Here is a 20,158-nt window from a genome sequence, read left to right as displayed (position 1 = left end):
AGTTTTGTATTCAGGAAAAAGGAACTGGCCAAGCTGCATAGAACTTTTTATGGACAGAGAGCATTGTTGAAATGATAAAACACAGTCTCCTGCTTTTGGCTGGGTCATTTCTAGGCATTTCCATTTAGAGGGACAGGTGCAGAGGGCACCCAGCAGAGCAGCTTCATGCTTAGGGTTTGGCCCTAGGTCACCTGGGTTTGGATCCCAGCTGCCCCATTTCATAGTCATGGGACTTTCGGCATGTTATTTAACCTCTCTGGGACTCAGTTTTCCCATCTATAAAACAGAGAATAACCACAGTGCCCGCCCCATAGGGCTTAGGAGGTTTAGAGAAGATGCTTGTAAGGTATCTGGCATGTAGTGAACACTAAAAAAAAAAAAAAAAAATGCAATTTGGGTCAGGCGCAGTGGCTCACGCCTATAACCCTAGCACTTTAGGAGGCTGAGGTGGGCAGATTGCTTGAGGTCAGGAGTTCGAGACCAGCCTGGCCAACATGGTGAAACCCTCTCTCTACAAAAATACAAAAATTAGCCGGGCATGATGGTGGGTACCTGTAATTCCAGCTACTGGGGAGGCTGAGGCGGGAGAATCGCTTGAACCTGGGAGGCAGAGGTTGCAGTGAGCTGAGATCATGCCATTGCACTCCAGTCTGGGTGACAAAGCAAGACTCCATCTCAAAAAAGAAAAGAAAAAGAAAAAAGAAAAATGCAATTTCTTGGGGTGGGGGTTTTGTTCCATTTAACACAGGACCTGTATTAATACAGATGTCTGGACCCAGCATTGTGCTGTGGTGGCAGGTGGGAAAATAAGCTCCCAGCCATGCAGAAGGCAGCCAGGGTCAGGAGAGCAAACCATGTAAGGCCAGAGGAAGGAAGATGCCTGCCCTGGTCAGGACTCAGGAAAGCTTCTTAGATAAAGTGGACTTTGATTCCAGCTTTCAAGAATGTGTAGAGTTGAAAAACCTTGATAAGGGAGACCTCATTGCAGGTGGAAGAAACAGCAGAAGCCAAGGTGTGGATGTAAGAAAGGGGGAAACCCTTTCACAGCCTCAGAACCAGCCCCAAACATCTGACAACTTCGACAACTCTTCAATGTCATGGCAACAAGCCTTCCCTGCCATCTCATTCTGACAGCTGCATTTCGCACACAGTAAGGTCAGAGATGTTCCTACGTTGTTTGGCTCATTCTTGGAGCTGGGTGAGGGTAGCTGCTTCTCCATCCTGAGGCTCTTCCACCCTGTCTGGGTGCCCTGGAGCCAGGCATCTGTGTGAGACCCCAGAATACAACCTCTGTTCTGACCCGGAAAAGCCCAGATTGGGGCTGAAAGGAAGATAATTTCTATAAGTGTGAATTTCTTTTTGGAGGCAGAGTTTTGCTTTTGTCGCCCAGGCTGGAGTGCAATGGTGCGATCTTGGCTCACTGCAACCTCCACCTCCCAGGTCCAAGCGATTCTCCTGCCTCAGCCTCCCGAGTAGCTGGGATTACAGGCGCCTGCCACCACGCCCAGCTAACTTTTTGTATTTTTAGTAGAAACGGGGTTCCACCATGTTGACCAGGCTGGTCTTGAACTCCTGACCTCGTGATCCGCCCACCTCAGTCTTCCAACGTGCTGGGATTACAGGCGTGAGCCACCACGCCCAGCCCGAAGTGTGGATTTCAATCCCATCTCTGCCACTTGCTGGCAAATGGCTTACCAGCTCTGACCCTTGATTTCCTGGCCTTATAGATGGGTATAATAAAAATTATGCTCAGTATCCATTCTCTAGCACCCCAATTTCCTCTTGCCACTGTTCATAGTGTCTTGAAGAATAGAAAATCCAAGTCCCTCTTCTTTGGACACAACTTCCTTTTGCCACCCCCATCGTAGAGCCAAGGGGCAGGCCTGTAATATAACCAGGGTTGTGAGTGGAGAGGTCGGGGGATGGGAGAGACTCTCAGAGCACGTTTGTCTCATTGGGGGTGTCTGGGAGAACATGATGGTCAAGCTCCTGGGGCCTGCATGTACTCACTGGAGCCTGTTTGTATTGAGCCCCTTCTCCAGCCTCCCCTTCCATTCTATGAGCACCTCCTTACCCTTCCAGTAAACTCCCAGGTGGGAGTCAGGGTCTACGGGTTCCAATCAAACAATCCTCCCAATACAGATCTCCTCCCCAATTCATAGGCTTGTCGTAGCAATTAAATACAAATGAAAGACCAGCACATTACAAGGTCACCAGAGATGATTGTTGTCACCATTATTATTCTCCACCCATCTTCACAATAACCTGTGCGTGAGGCAGGAGGTGTACCCATTTGACAGGTGGGGAAACAGAGGCTCAAAGATATTAAGTGGCCCTTTCAAGTTCACTCCCTAAGTGGAAGAGCGGGAATTTAATCCCAGATGTGTCTGATTACAATGTCCCTGAGTTTTACATGGTTCCTCACTGCCCCAGGGCTTCTATGCTGGTGCACCTCACCAAATGTCACTTGCGGCTGAAACCACATTGTCTTCCAGATGATCAGCTATTGCGCCAGCAACGCAGGGCAGGAGCCAAGAGCACTGTGCTGAGGGAGTGTCCAAGCCCCCCACGTGAGCACTCCCAGCCCAGGCACTTGTCCCTGCTGTCTCAGGTAAAACTTTGGAAACCTCAACCCCTAATTACCGCCTGGCACAGGGTACCCGGTGGTTTCCGGATGGCTTGTATTGACTCGCGCAGTCTTCATAGGACATAGGTCTGAGCTAAATTTAAACCCCGTCACAGACAATTTAACAGTTTTCTGTGGGGGGGTAATTGAATGGTAAACCATAATTACCGATACAACTGATACCTTAATTCCCAAAACAATCTGTGGAGGTGTGTGGAATTCAAATCAGTCCAATTAGAATTCTATCTTCTCATAATAAACTACAGCATAATTGCTAATTGCCCCCTGGCTCACAATATTTTAAGGCAGAAAGTTGGTTTTGTTTTTTAATATGGCTTTTGTTTTTAATTTTGGGCTGTTGCCCATGAGCGGGAAAGGATCCAGGTCTCTGTACTTGGGACAAGACACCCAGGAGAGGCCAGCTACACACAGGTCTCCACCAATGTCGGAGTTCTGGCTCTTGGAAAGGCCAGGATGAGCTCTGTCGATAGAAGCCACCTGAGCTGGAAATGACCTTCGGGTTGCCAATGCATTCTGATGAGCACTGGAGTCAGAAGTTCCAAGTGAGACTATAGGATTTAGGGCAAGTTACTTAACCTGACTCGGTTTCCTGATCTGTACAATGGGTGTAATAATTGATCTTCCCCTGTGGGTTAAGACTGACACAGTGCTCAACATGTGGTAAACACTCTAGAAATGGCAGCTGCTGTTATTAGTATAAATTCACTCACTCATTGACCCAGCAAATACATACTGAGTACTATATGTGCCAGGCACAATTTTGGGTGCTAAGGATATGACGGCAAACAAAACAGAGGAAGCCCCTGCCTTTATGGAACTTCTAGCGGGGAAACATGATAAAAGACAAATGCATATGTTAAAGAATCTGGCCCCTGGGAAAGGTCACGTGATGTGGCCAAGGAGGATGTCTTTGAGCAGGTGGCACCTGAGCTTATCAACCCTAGGAGCCTGAATTTACCAAGAAGGAAACTGAGTCTCAAAAGTTCAACTTTGGAGGACCGGGCATGGTGGTTCATGCCTATAATCCCAGTGCACTGGGAGACCAAGGTAGACAGATTGCTTGAGCCCAGGATTTCAAGACCAGCCTGGGCAACATAGCTAGACCCTGTCTCTGCAAAAAATTTAAAAATTAGCCAGGCATGGTGGTGCATGCCTGTAGTCCCAGCTACTCAGAAAGCTGAGGTGAGAGGGTCACTTGGGCCCAGGAATTGGAGGCTGCAGTGAGCTATGAACACACCAGTGCACTCCAGCCTGGATGACGCAGTGAGACCTTGTCTCTAACAAAAAAAAAAGTTCAACTCTGGGCAGCAGGCGCACACCACAGATGTTTGGGAGAGAGGGGCAGGAGGATAATCTTCAGGAGAGGGAAGGAGCGACCTTAGTGAAAGGCGCTAGGTGGTCAGGCAGCGGCTGCTCAGGAGAAGGCATGGGTTGTTGAACTGTTGGAATCCCAGCTCTCTGGCTTTAGTCTGAAAGGCTCCTCATGATGACCTGAAGGTCACCGTGGAGGAGAAAGCACCCACGCAGTGGAACTGGAGAGACCGAGCTTCAGATCCTGGCCCTGGGTGACTTGCTGTGCGGCCTCAGGCACCTGCTACATCTCTCCCAGGCCGCATCTTCTCTCCTGTAAACTGGGAACGAGAAGACATAGGTCACAGGGTCATTGGCAAGGTTGTGTGGGACCATACATGTCAAGAACATGGCACACATTGGGCACCCAGCAAGTGCCAAGTCTCCTGAAACTGAGGCTGAAAGAAGGGAAGTGACTTGTCCAAGATCACACAGTGAGTTGTGGCAGAGAGTAGGCAACGTGCAGTGTTCTCACCCCTGACAGCCAAGAACACAGCATCTCCCGCGGCCAGCTAGAGGGTCTTTGCAGGGCAATTGCTGACAGGCAGCAGGCCAGAAAGGATTTCAGAGGAGGAAGGATTAGGATCAAGCAAAGAGACACCCCTATTTGGCATGCACCTGAGTTAGTGCCAAACAAGCCATTCAGATTTCAACTTCGGGCATTCATTTACTTTCAACAGCTAAGCATGTTGGAGACACCTCCTAGGAGCTACAGAGCTGACTTGGGGGGTAGGGGGAGGCTGGAGGTATGGGAGGGGGACTGTATGGAAAGGAGATATATTTCCCCAGCACAACCCCCTCTGGCATTCCCAGACAGCCCCTCCCCTCCCCATTTGACAAATCCCACTTCCCGCCTGGGATCCAAGGGGTCTCCAAGATTAAAAATCTGGTCACCCACTGGTTACAGGGCAAATGGCTCCTATTACGAGAGGGCTCTAGGGGCCTGGGAACCCAGCAAGGGGTGGGCAGGCGCCTGCTGACACCGTCTTACCCAGGGGCAGGCCCATTCACTGTCCACACAGAGGTGGGAGGTGGGGGCCCCACCTGGGGTCCCTGCACCTCAACAGTAATTACTGCTTTCTGGCTGGCCACTGCCCAGACCACCTTGTTGATGGGAACTTGGTTCCAGGCTGAACAGGGCTTGGCCCTACTGCTTCAGGGCCCCCCCTTCCCACGGTTGAGGCATGGGGGAGGGGTGTCAGCGAGGGGAAGTGTTCAGACTCCCAGCAGCCTAAGGAAGAAGCAATGAGATTCAGGGACAGTGGACCTAGAAACTGGGACTGACAGGGCCGGGCGCGGTGGCTCACGCCTGTAATCCCAGCACTTTGGGAGGCCGAGGCGGGCGGATCACAAGGTCAGGAGATCGAGACCACGGTGAAACCCCGTCTCTACTAAAAATACAAAAAATTAGCCGGGCGTGGTTGTGGGCGCCTGTAGTCCCAGCTACTCGGGAGGCTGAGGCAGGAGAATGGCGTGAACCCGGGAGGCGGAGCTTGCAGTGAGCCGAGATCGCGCCACTGCACTCCAGCCTGGGCTGGGCGACAGAGCGAGACTCCGTCTCAAAAAAAAAAAAAAAAAAAAAAGAAAAAGAAACTGGGACTGATAGCCTGGGCAGGCTCTTAGGGTTTAGTTCACACTTTTAGCCAAGGGACCCCCCTCAGAAGCCTTCTGGATATCACTTCAGACATCTGGGTCCCCTAACGCATAACTACGGTGACAGCAGGTATAACTGGCATGTCAAACAAGCAGAGCTCCTAGGATCATCGAAACACAACTTTATTTTTGTCTCCTACCTTCCTTTAGACTTTCTTCAGTGAGAGAGTGATCTCCCTTGTTTCTGAATTGGAACTCCCACAGGCCCGTAACTTTTCTGCCCAATCCTAGGTAGAATAGAGTCCTGAAGTCACTTTAAGTCACAAGAAACATCTCAATTCTGATGCTGGAATGTCCAGTCCAAGAGAGTGACCAAAACTGAACCTGATTTAGTGACAAGCTTTCCCCCTCCCGGGTGGGCAGCCTGCAGTGGGAGAGAAGCCCAGTGGGTTTTTCCTCAGTTTCTCGGCAGTGCTATACCCAGTCTGGTCTTCAGCTCCCTGGGGTGGAGCCTGGGGAGAAGGAGGGGGAGGCCAGGACAGTCCTACCCTGGGAAACAGGCTTTGGGCCTCTGGCTGGCCTTGACATAATGTCTAACACCAGCTCTTTAGGCCTTGGTTAGGAGAAATTGTCAATGAATTTCTGGGTTTTGTGCAATTTTCCTGTAGCAAGAATGGTCCCTTAGAGTAACAATGACTAAAACAAGATAATATCTACATTCGTACTCTGACACAATTCTCTCTTATTCTGCAAACTCTGATTAAAGGTCCATATGTAGTTAACGCTGGGATAGCCCTGGAGATGCAGAAAACTGAGCCTCGTTGGGATGTTTGATGCCCTTGGCTCGGTCACCCATCTCACAATGACCAGAAGCTCAATGACACTCAGGTGACGAGAAACTCAATGTTATCTCTGTTTAGGCAATAACCAGGAAGCACAGGGCTTACAGTCTAGAGAACGCTTCTAAAGACCACATCTTCAGCAGTATCCACTTTACTGATGGGGAGATGAGCCTCAGAGAGATTAACTAATGTGCCTAATGATATTTGGTAACTGACAAGGTTTAGACTCTAACCAAGGTCTTCTGGTCCTAACTTCAGAGTCCTGTGCCTTTAAGACCACAATCTGACTCTCTTTTGTAGTCCGTGTGAGAGAAGAGTAAGGCAGGGATCTGAGTACATGAGAACGAACCAGGGAGGAAGGGCAGGCAGGCTAAATTCTCCCCAGGATCAGCAGAAAGCGGCCAGGGCTCAGACACTCACTGTGGCCAGGGAAGCTGCAAGGCAGATTTAAACTCCAGACATTTAAGACACCATGTAAGCCCTCCAGTGCTGTGATATTTTTGGTGAAAGGAAGATGGAAGGAACACTTAAGATTTGGAATTGTTAGCAGCAGTGAAAACACTACTTGAAAGCTGAAGGGAATAGCATGATGCCTGTCGGCAGCTCCCAGCTCACATTCATCCTCTCAGCCACCCAACATTCGGAGTTTATTCTCCCAAGTGTTCAGACAGAAGTCCCAGAACAGATCCTCATTGGCTCAGGTGGGTCACATGTCCCTCCCTAAACCAATCATTATAGCTAGAGGATTTGGAACCTGATTGGCCACACCTGGGTCACGTGGTTGATTTGGAGTAAGCAAGGTGGGGTTAGCTCCCCCGCTCTACTTATAATGTGGGTAGGGAAGAGTTCTTAGCAAAAGGGGGAAGGAGAAAGGGGAAATGGGAAATTAGATAAGAAAGAGGGCTTTGTACCACAGAAGTATTTCTACTTTATAGATTAGCAGTAGGAGCCCACAAATGCTTTCACATGGGGAAAGACATTTTCAATGTTGGGGTTCAGGAAGGTGAATCAGGCTGCCAAGAAATTGTTGCTGCCTAATCATTTGGTGTCAATTAAACATGCATAGTATCGGCTGGTCATGGTGCTCTAATCCCAGCACTTTTGGAGGCTGAGGCAAGTGGATTGTCTGAGCTCAGGAGTTGGAGACCAGCCTGGGCAACATGGCAAAAGCCGGTCTCTACAAAAAATGCAAAAATTAGCTGGGTGTGGTGGCTCCGCCTGTGGTCCCAACTCCTCGGGAGGCCGAGGTGGGAGGACTGCTTGAGCCCCGAGGTTGAGGCAGCAGTGAGCCGAGATTGCACCACAGCACTCCAGTCTCAGTGAAAGAATGACGGCCGGGCGCGGTGGCTTACGCCTGTAATCCCAGCACTTTGGGAAGCCGAGGCAGATGGATCATGAGGTCAGGAGATCGAGGCCATACTGGCTAACACGGTGAAACCCCGACTCTACTAAATATACAAAAAATAGCCAGGCGGTTTGGCGGGCGCCTGTAGTCCCAGCTACTCGGGAGGCTGAGGCAGGAGAATGGCGTGAACTATGGAGGCAGAGCTTGCAGTGAGCCGAGATTGCGCCCCTGCACTCCAGCCTGGGAGACAGAGCCAGACTCCATCTCAAAAAAAAAAAAGAAAGAAAAAAAGAATGAGACCCCCATCTCTAAAAAAAAATGCATAGTATCTATTAATGTAAGTTACTTGGCAATATGGGCAGTGAGTAAGAGGGTAAAATCTGGTTCTGTCACCAGACTTTGAAGGAGTTACTTAACTTCTCTTTGCCTCCGTTTCCTCATCTGCAAAATGGGGACAGTAACAATAACTGGTCCTAGGTTTGTTGTGCAGATTAAATGAATTTATACACTGTAAGGCACTTCAAGAAGGGGTAGTCAGAGTGTTTGCTTCAGTTCCCAGGAGCTGGGAGACCTCACGTCCTGGTGGAGTCTCTGGCTCTGGCTGCACAGACCTGACTAACCTGGCCTGGCCGCAGTAGCTGGCCCTGAGTAGTGACCTGCTTGCCTGCTGCCCTCGGAAGCCTCACTTGGCTGACAAACAGGAAGGTGGCAGGGCTGCCTGCGTGCCCCTGCCGCCCCCACAGCCCTGTGTCTGGCCCCAACTCTCATCTCTACTTGAGGCTGCGGTGAACTTGGATGGTGCTACTCTCACCGCAAACCACAGTCCGTCACAAATTGCCGTGTGGTGAGTAGCGAGCACATTTATAATTGATGAAATCAGGGGGTGAGAGCTCATCGCTGAGATGCTCAGTAAACAAAGCCCTGGTCCTTGGGTGGGGGAGGGGGTGCTTGAGAGTAAACAAGAGGACAGGAATAGGCCGGGCGCGGTGTCTCAAGCCTGTAATCCTAGCACTTTGGGAGGCCGAGACGGGCGGATCACGAGCTCAGGAGATCGAGACCATCCTGGCTAACATGGTGAAACCCCGTCTCTACTAAAAACAAAACAAAAAAATACAAAAAAACTAGCCGGGCGTGGTGGCGGGCGCCTGTAGTCCCAGCTACTCGGGAGGCTGAGCCAGGAGAATGGCGTGAACCCGGGAGGCGGAGCTTGCAGTGAGCTGAGATCCGGCCACTGCACTCCAGCCTGGGCGACAGAGCGAGACTCCGTCTCAAAAAAAAAAAAAAAAAAAGAGGACAGGAATGTGGTGGCGCCCAACTGCCCTGGAGAGTACATGAAAGGTCTCACCCACCAGCTTTTTTTTTTTTTTTTTTTTGAGACGGAGTCTCGCTCTGCCGCCCAGGCTGGAGGGCAGTGGCCGGATCTCAGCTCACTGCAAGCTCCGCCTCCCGGGTTTACGCCATTCTCCTGCCTCAGCCTCCCCAGTAGCTGGGACTACAGGCGCCCGCCACCTCGCCCGGCTAGTTTTTTGTATTTTTTAGTAGAGACGGGGTTTCACCATGTTAGCCAGGATGGTCTCGATCTCCCGACCTCGTGATCCGCCCGTCTCGGCCTCCCAAAGTGCTGGGATTACAGGCTTGAGCCACCGCGCCCGGCCAGCTTTTGTTTTTATTATTAAACTTATTTTAAAGAGTTTCAATCCTATAGAAAAGTTGCAAGAATATATAGACTCACATGGATTCTTTTTTTTTTTTTCAGAGACCGGTCCTCAGTCTGTCTCCCTAGCTGGAGGGCAGTGCCTCAATCGTAGCTCACCGCAGCCTCGAACTCCTGAGGTCCTCTGATCATCCCACTTCAGCCTCCCAAGAAGCTGGAACTACAGGTGCGCACCACCACGCCCACCTAATTTTTACCTTTTTTTTTTTTTTTAGAGATGGGGGTCTCACTATGTTGCCCAGGCTGGTCTTGAACTCCTGGCCTCAAGTCATCCTCCTGTCTCAGCTTCCCAAAATGTTGGGATTTACAGGTGTGAGTCACTGCACCTGGCCTAACAATTATATTCTTCAGTCTTTTCTTATTAGTCTATTCTTAGTCTTCTTAGTCCCATTCTGTTGAACCATTTGTGAGTAAGCTGCAGAGATCATGACCTTCCCTGCTAAATACGTCAAGGACATTTTCTTACATACCTAGAAGAATGACTCACGGCCAGGCGTGGTGGCTCATGCCTGTAATCCCAGCACTTTGGGAGGCTGAGGCAGGCAGATCACGAGGTCAAGAGATTGAGACCATCCTGGCCAATATGTTGAATCCCAGTCTCTACTAAAAGTACAAAAATTAGCTGGGTGTAGTGGCGCACGCCTGTAGTCCCAGCTACTCAGGAGGCTGAAGCAGAGGAATCGCTTGAACCTGGGTGGCAGAGGTTGCAGTGAGCTGAGATCACGCCATTGCACTCCAGCCTGGTGACAGAGCAAGTCTCTGTCTAAAAAAAAAAAAAGAAAAAAAAGAAAAAAAAAAAAATGACTAACATCAGAAAATGTAATAACACAATACTAATATAAAGTCCATGTTCAAATCTCACCAATTATCCAATACTATCCTTTTTAGCAACTCTTTTTTCTCAATCAAGCCTAATTAGCCTTTCAATAGTCAAGGTCCCAGGTAATTGTCACCCTTGGTCCCACTGGAGGCTAGAATCCCGCAGTCAGGTAGGAGTGATGAAGCTGTGGTGAGGTCAGAAAACAAGGCCAAGCTTAGGATAACAGCTGGAGCCAGATGTAGAATCTGCTAAGTAAGCTCTGGGAGGCCTGGAAGCTGTTCCCAGGGATGGGAGCCCAGGTGAGCAGGGAGAGAGGCACGGAAGCTCTTACTGGGAGCCCAAGGGCGACAGGAGGCTCTCACACTTCTGTCGCAGCAGCCAAACCCTGGGCATGGACAGGTGAGGACAGGAGGGATGTTAGGAAGATAGGGAGGAGATCATCAACATTTCAGGCACAGAAGCTGGCAGAAGAGAGACAGCTTTGTCATCTGTATTATGCTAATTGGTTAGTCTATTTATTTAACAAATGTCTATTGCTCCCTTACTGTATGCCAAGAACTATTTTAAGTGCTGGGGATACAGACCCAGTCCCAGCCTTAAGATGTTTATGTTCTATTGGGAGATGAGATAGTTTGCATTGTTGTGAAAACAGTCATTCCCCACCCACTCCTGCTCCCCTTCACAACAGGTGTAAGAGAGTAAACTTGCCCACTCCACTATTACACTTGGCCATGAGACTTCTTTGGCCACTAGAATGTTAGCGGTGTGTCATGATCGCCCTTAACTGTGTTGTGAGGTTTGGCTTGGCTTTTAAGTTCCTGCCATTCTCCAAGAGAAGCATGTGCCCCAGGGAGCTGCCTGTCCAAGGAGAATGGAGAGAGACATGGAGTCCACCCAAACCCAAGCCACAGCCTGGAGCTGCCCTGCTTGGGCTGACACACAGACTCACAAATAAGAAAGATGAGCACTCATTTGGAGCCTCTGAGTATCGGGGTGGTTTGTTACACAGCATCATTTCAGCAGTGGCTGACTAAGACGGGTGGAGACAGAATATAAACAAGCCAACTAAGACATGTGTGATGTCAGGTAGTGATAAGAACAGCAAGACAAAGAAAGCAGGAGAAGAGGAAAAGTGTGGTGAGTGCTGTTATAGATAGGGCAGCCAGGGGAAGGCCCCTGATAAGGGAGCAGAGATCTGAAGGAAGTGGGGGAAGGAGTTATCCAGGCAGGAATTTCTCGAGGAGGAAACAGCAAGCGCGAAGCTCCGCAGGCAGGCACAAGCTGAGCCCCAGAGCAAGCCTGTGTGGCTGGAGCAGAAGGACCCAGCGGGGGTAGCGTGGGGTGTTAGGAAATGGTTCAGAGAGGAGGTTGGGGCCAGATCCAGTGGGAAGGACTTGGACATGTATCTACATCATCTCGTATAACTTGTTCCTAGCTGTCTGATGAAAGAGCGGACATGCAGAAAGGGCGCTGGCTGAGCTCCCTGGTTTGGGATTAGTACTGGCAGTGCCAATGTCGGCCACATTCAAGCCAGTGTTCCAGGGCCCTTCTCTCAGTCTCATGCTCCTGTTTTTCCTTGAGATTCTCCCCTCTCTTGTCCCCTCCCTATCTTGGCTCTCTACCCACTGCCCCAACACCTCCAGCTCCTCCTCTGCTCCCCCTCTTGCTCCCCTGGACCTTCCTGGTTCTCAGCCCTCAACCCTCAGCCCTCAGCCCCTTTGGTCCTCAAGGTGGGGACCACTCCCACCTCTCCAGCCCTGTTCTGGAGCCCTGGGCATTCTGTCACTAGCTCTCTGCTTGGTCCTGTCCCCCAGGTTGTCTGTGTTCCTTTCACATTGGACATGCCACAAACGAAGTCCATCACCAGGGGAAGGGCTCTCAGGGACTATCTGAAACCTCGGGAGCTTCATAGACCCCGAGGTCTTTGTAGAGACAAAGGGGAGCCAGTGGCCCAGCCAGTGGCTTTATTTTCCTAAGATACTGATTTCAACATGTCACTCCCCAGCCTCCTGTCTTGGATGGCAGCTCTTCTCTATGGGATGAAGGAACCCTCCTCGGCCTAGCACTGAGGGTCTTCTACCATCTGGTCTCAGCTCACCTTTGCACCAGCTCCCACCGCCAGCCAAGCTGGATGCCCTCCCACCCCATGCCTCAAGCACACTCTGCTTCTAGGTCCTTACTCACAGGGCCTTTTGCTCAGTGCGAGCTCGCTGAGGGCCTACTGTGTGCGGGCGCTTTCCAGGATGCTGGGCACAGAGGGGCAGCTGTCAGACTTACATTCATAGAGCACACTCGGGTGCCTCTGCTGCACCTCCCTGCACCTCCCCTTCCTTCCCTTCCCTCAAGGCTGGTCACCTATGGCCTCCATGACCAATGTCTCCCTGCTCCTTGGTCATTGGGCAGGTAAGCATACCTTGCCTTGTGTCTGATTGTTCTTTTAAATGAAGATTTCCATTTTTAACTATAGAAGTGACACATCCTCATTGTGAAAAATATGGAGAATGTGGAAAAGAAAGGAGCAAAAGAAGTTATATAACCTGGCTGAGAACATAGAGAAGCTTCTCTTAAAAAGAGGTGTCCTCAGCTGCCCGCCTTCCACACGCCTTCCTCGCAGAGGAGGCAGCCTTGATTCCTGGGTGGGAAATGCCAAAAATGACGGAATCAAAGCCTTTTCTGGAAGCAGGCAGAGATTTCTAGGGGTGGGGAAAAGGGAACATAGAACTTAAGATAATTGAGTTCTTGATGGTAAGTGGGGGTGGGGGACACGGAGGGGAGGACCAGAAACTGAGAGGTCTAGGAGAACAGCTTAAAACCGAGGCCAGAGCCCTGGAAAAGGAGCCCGGAGGCCCCAGCTCTTTCCCTACTTACTGGCTGTATCTGTGTGACCTTGAGCGAGTCCCTGGTGTCTCTAAGATGCAGTATTTTCCCGAGTGAACGGGCATTGCTACACTTCACCTCCTCACAGTGTTGTGGGGACCTTCAAAGCCTAAAGCCCTTTGTAAACGGTAACGCCTGACACAAACGGGAGAGCCTGTTGCTCTCCCTGGGTAAGCCCCTCATCTGGGTCCTGGTTCCGGTCTGGTACTGAGCCTCTGGAGGACAAGGGCCACCTTTATTCCAATTTCTCTTCTGCGTGCCCCAGTGCCCACCACTGAGCGCAGTGGGAATACGAACACATTTATTATGCACTCTGCATATGACTAGAAGGAACTTTGGAGCTCAGATCCACCCTTTACACAGATGGGGAAAATCAAGGCTCACACCACAAGGTGAGCTTGGTGGTATCTTGACACCTCCAGGTAGTGACAAAACCAGGACGCAGATTCTGAGGAATGAGCGAGTGAGAGAATGCAGTGAAATGGGGCAACAGTCAGCATGAGCAAGGTCTGATCTATGGTGGGTCTTAGCCTTGACTGTGCTCGGTGGCCCCGCAGCACCACCGTCTCTTCAAGGAGCACGGAGGCAGCTCCCTGTGTGGAGTACAGGCACAGACCCCAGGGCCCAGGCAGGCAGGGGATGTGCCGGTGGTCCTTGCCACGGGCCACCAGCTTTGCCACCCTGCTCCAGGGCCCTGGCCTCTCCCCAGGGTGCAGGACGCCACTCCCAGGCACTCTGGCCCCATTTCTTACCAGGCTGCTCTGGGATGGCAGCGTCCCAGCACCGCTATAAATAGCATCTCTCCTGGGCCCCAGACGGCCAGTTGGCAAACACTATAATTTGCTGAAAAGTTTGGAATGTGTCTAAAAATGAAGAAGGCAAATGAGACCAGCCATGAGGGGGAGCAACCGGCGTATCCATTTCAGAGAAAGGCTGAGCCTCTCTCCTGCCTCTTGCCAACTTCTTTACGAGGGCACTGCAGGCAAAGCTTCAGGGAGGGGGGACAAACGTGAGTCTAGGAAGGAAATATTGTCATTTCCAGCATCAGCTGCGCGGCTACCTCTTGTATTGGCCTCACCCCTGACCTTCCTGTCCTAACCAAAGAACAAGAGGAACTGCCACTGCTTAACCCTTTATTGGGCTGTGCTAATGAAATTGAAGAGGACATGGTGAGCATGCGAGGACTGTGACAGCCAGAAGGAAACCCCCAAAATAATTTCATTCAATAGTTTCATCCAAACTCTCCCAGTTTGCAAATGAGGAAGTGATTTGACAAAGGCCGAGCACCAAGTTGAAGCAGAACCAGATTTTGGCCAAGGTCCCTGGGCTCCCAGTTGGGTGCTGGGCATTGGATCCCAGGCCTGCTGTGAGGGCCGGCTCTCTTAGGGATAGGAGAAGGGTCCCATGGCTCTCCCATCATGCTGAAGGTGGACACCTGACAAGTCCCTGCAGCTTTCTCCTGTTCTGCTCTGATTCTCATTCCACTCCAAGGAGGCACAGCCACCATTATCCTGATTTTATGGCTGAACAGGCTGAGCTTCAGGGTGGAAACTCATCCTTACCCACAAAGCCAGAGGAAGGCTTGAGTAGAATTCAACACTCTGTCCCCAGACACTCTGGGCTTTTCCCACTTTCGGGTAGAACTCACTGCCTCAAAAGCCACCTTTTATTGTTCTTTGTCTTATCTTCTGGGATTGTGATTTTCCCTGTAGGAAAAATCATGGACAATGGCAGTAGACTGGGTCTTAAGAATTCTGAGGGCCTGGCATGGTGGCTCACACCTGTAATCTCAGCACTCTTGGGAGGCCGAGGCAGGTGGATCACCTGAGGTCAGCAGTTTGAGACCAGCCTGGCCAACATGGTGAAACTCCGTCTCTACTCAAAATATAAAAATTAGCCAGGCATGGTGGTGGGAGCCTGTAGTCCCAGCTATCAGGGATGCTGAGCCAGGAGAATCGTTTGAACCCAGGAGGTGGGGGTGCAGTGAGCCGAGACTGTGCCATTGCACTCCAGCCTGGGCAACAGAGTGAAATTCTGTCTCAAAAAAAAATGCCAAGGCAGAGCCGCAGATCCAGCAGTCTCACTGTATAATCTTGGGCAAGTCACTTCCCTCCACTAAGCCTGAATTTATCCTTATGTAAAACTATAATAAAAATAGAAGCTTCCTTTGGGAGGCCAAAGCGGGCAGATCATGAGGTCAGGGGTTCGAGACCACCCTGGCCAATATGGTGAAACCCCGTCTCTACTAAAAATACAAAAACTAGCTGGCCATGGTGGCAGGCACCTGTAATCTCAGCTACTTAGAAGGCTGAGGCAGGAGAATCGTTTGAACCCGGGAGGTAGAGGTTGCAGTGAGCTGAGATCGCGCCATTGCACTCCAGCCTGGGCGACAGAGCGAGACTATGTCTCAAAAATAAATATAAATAAATAAATAAATAAAAGCTTCCATTCACAAAGCACATGGTCACGGGCTTTATGTGCATTTGTTCTCTTTGTCTTCATAACAATCAGACAGGCAAGATATATTCCTATCCTATTTTACAGATGAAGAAATTGAGGCAGGGGGTTAAGTGACTTGTCCAAGATCACACCATATTTTTACAAGTTGGAAACTCACCGCACCAGATGCTCTGAGGTCCTTTACAGCCTTAGTAATTCTGCCTTTTGTGGTTCCAAACACAATGGAAACTAGCAATGGTTTGCTTGGTAGCTCTCAGCTCTTGGCAGCTGAGAGGCTTCATTTGGGGGCAGGAGAAGATAGGGAGTAGGGAGAGTTCACATCTGTGAAGAGTCTGTGCAGAGGAGGAGCCAGGATGCCCGGTCTTGGCCCACCAGCCAAGGCCATCTCTCTTTGCAGAAGGCACCTGCCGCCCTGTGGGGCCTCTTAGTGAGAACTGTGGCTGGAAAGCGACATCTCGTGTCCATTTTTAGAACTGCACTGTGGGAGAACTCCAGGACAATGAGGAGTGGAGGGAAATATTCTGTTGTTACGGACTTGAAGGTTCTTTTAAATTATTTGTTAAGTTTTAAAAACACACAGGTGCCAGAGCCTCCGACCTAGAGAACCAGCATCTCCAGCAGTAGGACAGAGATCTGTCTTTTTAAGACTTGGGCGATTCTGTGGCAGCCTAGCTGAGAACCACAAGTGTAGACAGCTTTTAAGGGGGTGCTGGTGTGCTGGTCAGAACTTCTCAGCTGCAACACCTCCACCTGGTGTTGCACTTCTGTCTGGGATACCAGAACGTTCTAGGCAGCTGACAGAAAGAAATCCATTAGACATTATTTATAAAGGAAAATCTAACTGCACCGTACCTTTTATTTGTGCTTTATTAAGAAATAAAATGGCTGGGTGCAGTGGCTCGTGCCTGTGATCCTAACACTCTGGGAAATGAAGGCAGAAGGACTGCTTGAACCCAGGAGTTTGAGACTAGCCTGAACAACATTGGGAGACCCTGTCTCCACGAAAAAAAAAAAAATTAATAGCCGGGCACGGTGGTGTGCACCTGTAGTCCCAGCTACTGGGGAGGCTGAGGTGGGAGGATTGCTTGATCCCAGGAGGTTGAGGCTGCAGTGAGCCATAATTGCGTCACTGCACTCCAGCCTGGGTGACAGAGTGAGACCCTGTTTCTTAAAAAAAGAAAGAAAAATAAATAAAATGGCAGCTGGTAAAAAAAAAAAATGAGTATAGAAATAGATTCAGTTATTTTAGAGAAATGTCAGTGAAATTCAGTCCATGTGTAGAGGATACAGAAGTTTGGTTTTTTTTTTTCTTTCTTTAATGAAGTGGCTCTCAACTGGGAGCAATGTCTGGAGACATTTTATGGCTGTCACAACTGGAGGGTGCTACTGGCATCTAGAGGGCGGGGGCCAGGGATGCAGCAGAGTATCCTACAGTCTACAGGACAGCCCCCCACAACAAAGAATTACCCAGCCCCAAATGTCCATAGTGCTGAGGCCCCAAGGCCCTGCTTCCAAAGGACTCCCATTTTTCAGGTCCCCTGAGGGTGGGGACTCTGCCCTCTTCGTCCTCTCTACCAGGACCTGGCAAGAGGCAGGAGCTCAGTACACACTGCTTGACAGAAGTGCAGTGAGGGGCATTTTGAGAAAAATTATCGAATGCGGACACATTTGCAAATCTCCCTAATATGCACAGTCCTGGGTGCATCTCTACATGGCATAAACTGTCTGAAACTAAAAAATCTCATTTGTCGGTTGGACACTACCCAAGTACACCAAACACAACCTGGGAGTCAGGGGAGAAAGGGGTAGTAAGGAGGATTCAGACCCCGTAGAAATGGGTTAAACCTCAGCTCCTTCAAGCTGTGTGTCCTTGGGCAAGTTGCATAACTTCTCTGGGCCTTAGTTTCTTCCTCTGTAAAATGAGGCTAACACACCTTCTCACAGGCTGTTGTGAAGGTTAAATGACATTGTGCACAAAAACTGCTGAGCATGGCCCTGTATGTGCTGATTAAATGTTAGCTATGTGGGCCAGGCACAGTGGCTCACACCTGTAATCCCAGCACTTTGGGAAGCCGAGGCAGGTGGATCACAAGGTCAGGAGTTCAAGACCAGCCTGGCCAACATGGTGAAATCCCCATCTCTACTAAAAAATACAAAAATTAGCTGGGCATGGTGGTGGGCACCTGTAATCCCAGCTACTCGGGAGGCTGAGGCAGGAGAATCGCTTGAACCCGGGAGGTAGAGGCTACAGTGAACCAAGATCGCGCCGCTGCATTCCAGCCTGGGCGACAGAGCAAGACCCCATCTCAAAAAAAAAAAAAAAAAAGTTAGCTCTGATTGGTGCCCTCATGACTGAGGTCTGGATTGGTTGGGTGTGGCTGCTGCACAAGCTATCACTCACATTGTATCTAAACAAGAGTAATGATGGTGCATAATGAATACATTGGGTAGAGGCAGAAGGCCTCGGACTCACTAACTCAAAACCTCCGTGGGAGGGGCCTGGGAATATGCATCTGTAATAAACTCCTGGGCTTTTTTTTTTTTTTTTTGAGATGGAGTTTCTCTCTTGTTACCCAGGCTGGAGTGCAATGGCACAATCTCGGCTCACTGCAACCTCCACCTTTGGGGTTCAAGCTATTCTCCTGCCTCAGCCTCCCAAGTAGCTGGGATTACAGGTACCCACCACCATGCCTGGCTAATAGTTTGTATTTTTAGTAGAGACAGGGTTTCACCATGTTGGCCAGGCTGGTCTCAAACTCCTGACCTCAGGTGATCTACCCGCCTCGGCCTCCCAAAGTGCTGGGATTACAGGCCCAGGTGATTCTTACAGTTGGGCAAATTTGGAAAATCTGGCTTTAGTACAAATACTTTGGAGTTAAGCTGCCAGGCTCTGCTACTTACTAACTGGGTGATCTTAGGCAAGCTACTTAACCTCTGTGTGCCTTGATTTCCCCACCTGTTAAGCCCTTGCCCAGCACTACTGCTGGCATCCAGTAGACTCAAGAAATGGCAGCTCCTCCCGCCTCTTTCTCAAGCTTAATGGTGTATGATCTTCACCTGCATCCTCCATACAAGGCCTGCCTCCTGCTCCTGTCATTTCTCTCTGACTCATCCTTTCTCTCAGTCCCCACTGGTCCTCAGTGGGTCTGTTTGGCGCCCCCTGGCCTCCTCATGGGCTTCTCTAACTCTTGTCCCCACCAGCTTAGTGAGTCTGTCAAGCAGAAGCAACAACAGAACGTGTTGTAGTTTGTAGTTTTCAAGGCACATTTCACATATTTTACCTCATTGACTCTTCCCGATCATCCTGAAGTGTCGCTGTCAGGATCTCTGCAAAATGAGTGAGCTGAGACTGAGGCTCAGGGTGACTGACCGTCCTGAGCCCCAGAGCAAGTTAACAGGAGCGTCTCTGCCTCCCGGCCCTGTGCATTTTCTCCTGTGACCTGAGGCCTCTCAGTTCCTCCCACTGCCCCAGTCTGATTCGCATCCTGCCGCCCTTCTGCTGCTCAGGAAGCGGCTCTGGCTCCCCAGCGATCAGGTCCAAGTGCCTACACCTGGCTTCAAGGCCCATCACAGGCCACAGCTTGGAACCATTCTCCCCCTCCTGGATTTCCTACATTTCCCAGCCTTTCCACCAACCCAGCTGGGCTCCTCTCTGCCTCTCATCCTCCCTTCCTCCCTGCTTGGATGCAAGTTGTTTCCCTACAGAGCACCCCCTAGAGAGAGTGGGTAACACGGGGAGGAATGGAGGCATACCCCTGCCTGGGGTCCCTCCAAACCCCCATGCCTGGCCTCACTCCCTCAGCCCCTGCCAGGCCTCCTTCTCCAGGAAGCCTCCCTGCCCTTCAGTAAGCATCCAGTGCTCAGCCAGGCGGTCACAGTCTCTTGCTGCTCCTCTCCTGCCCTGCCCCCACCCCTCACACACACACTGGCCTTTGGTCCTTTTTCTGCCCAGCACCTCAATCTTTTGGTGTTATTTGTATTTGTATTGCCCTATCTGCCGAATGGGGTGGGGTGGGGGAGAGGGCGGCCACCCCCATGTGGAGCCCACCATGAGACCATGAAGAGAATGGGGGTGACTGACAGGGCCCCTCTGCCACCTTGGGTGCTGGGGGCAGTGGTAGAAATCACCACCGGCTCTTGTGCCTTCCAAAGGCACTTGTCACTAAACAGTGACACAAAGGTTCGTTTCCAGCTCCTCCCCGTGGCCAGCATATCCCTGGGTAAACTGTAACCGCTCCAAGACAGGTCCACATTATACTGTCAGTGGATCCTCGGAATTAGGCACCCAGGCATGGATGGGATGCAGGCAGGGCTGGGACTGGTGGCTGGCTCTACTGTGCTCTGATGCTGCAGGAACAGTCCAGATGTCATCCAGGAGCCTGGAATTTGAGGGACGCCACTGCGTGTGGCAGCATCAGAAGCCTCAGATCTGCATGTCTCTGCCACGTGTGAGCTCTGTACCTCTGAGCCAGTGGCCTGTGGGAATGAAATAATCAGAGCCACTTTGGGG

At 50.6% G+C, this 20,158-nt stretch overlaps 1 long non-coding RNA gene across 1 annotated transcript in view; it reads right to left on the bottom strand.

Moving 5' to 3' along the window:
- Positions 1 to 2,939: 2,939 nt before the first annotated feature.
- LOC135967880 (uncharacterized) overlaps positions 2,940 to 20,158 on the bottom strand; it is a 28,099-nt gene continuing 10,880 nt past the window's right edge. The window contains exon 3 of the long non-coding RNA XR_010582185.1: positions 2,940 to 4,278. This is a non-coding gene — a long non-coding RNA (uncharacterized lncRNA). The remainder of the gene's footprint in view (positions 4,279 to 20,158) is intronic.

Source organism: Macaca fascicularis, chromosome 16, assembly GCF_037993035.2.
Source record: "Macaca fascicularis isolate 582-1 chromosome 16, T2T-MFA8v1.1".
In the NCBI taxonomy this organism is placed as follows: domain Eukaryota; kingdom Metazoa; phylum Chordata; class Mammalia; order Primates; family Cercopithecidae; genus Macaca; species Macaca fascicularis.
This window is presented reverse-complemented; position numbering and strand designations above follow the sequence as displayed.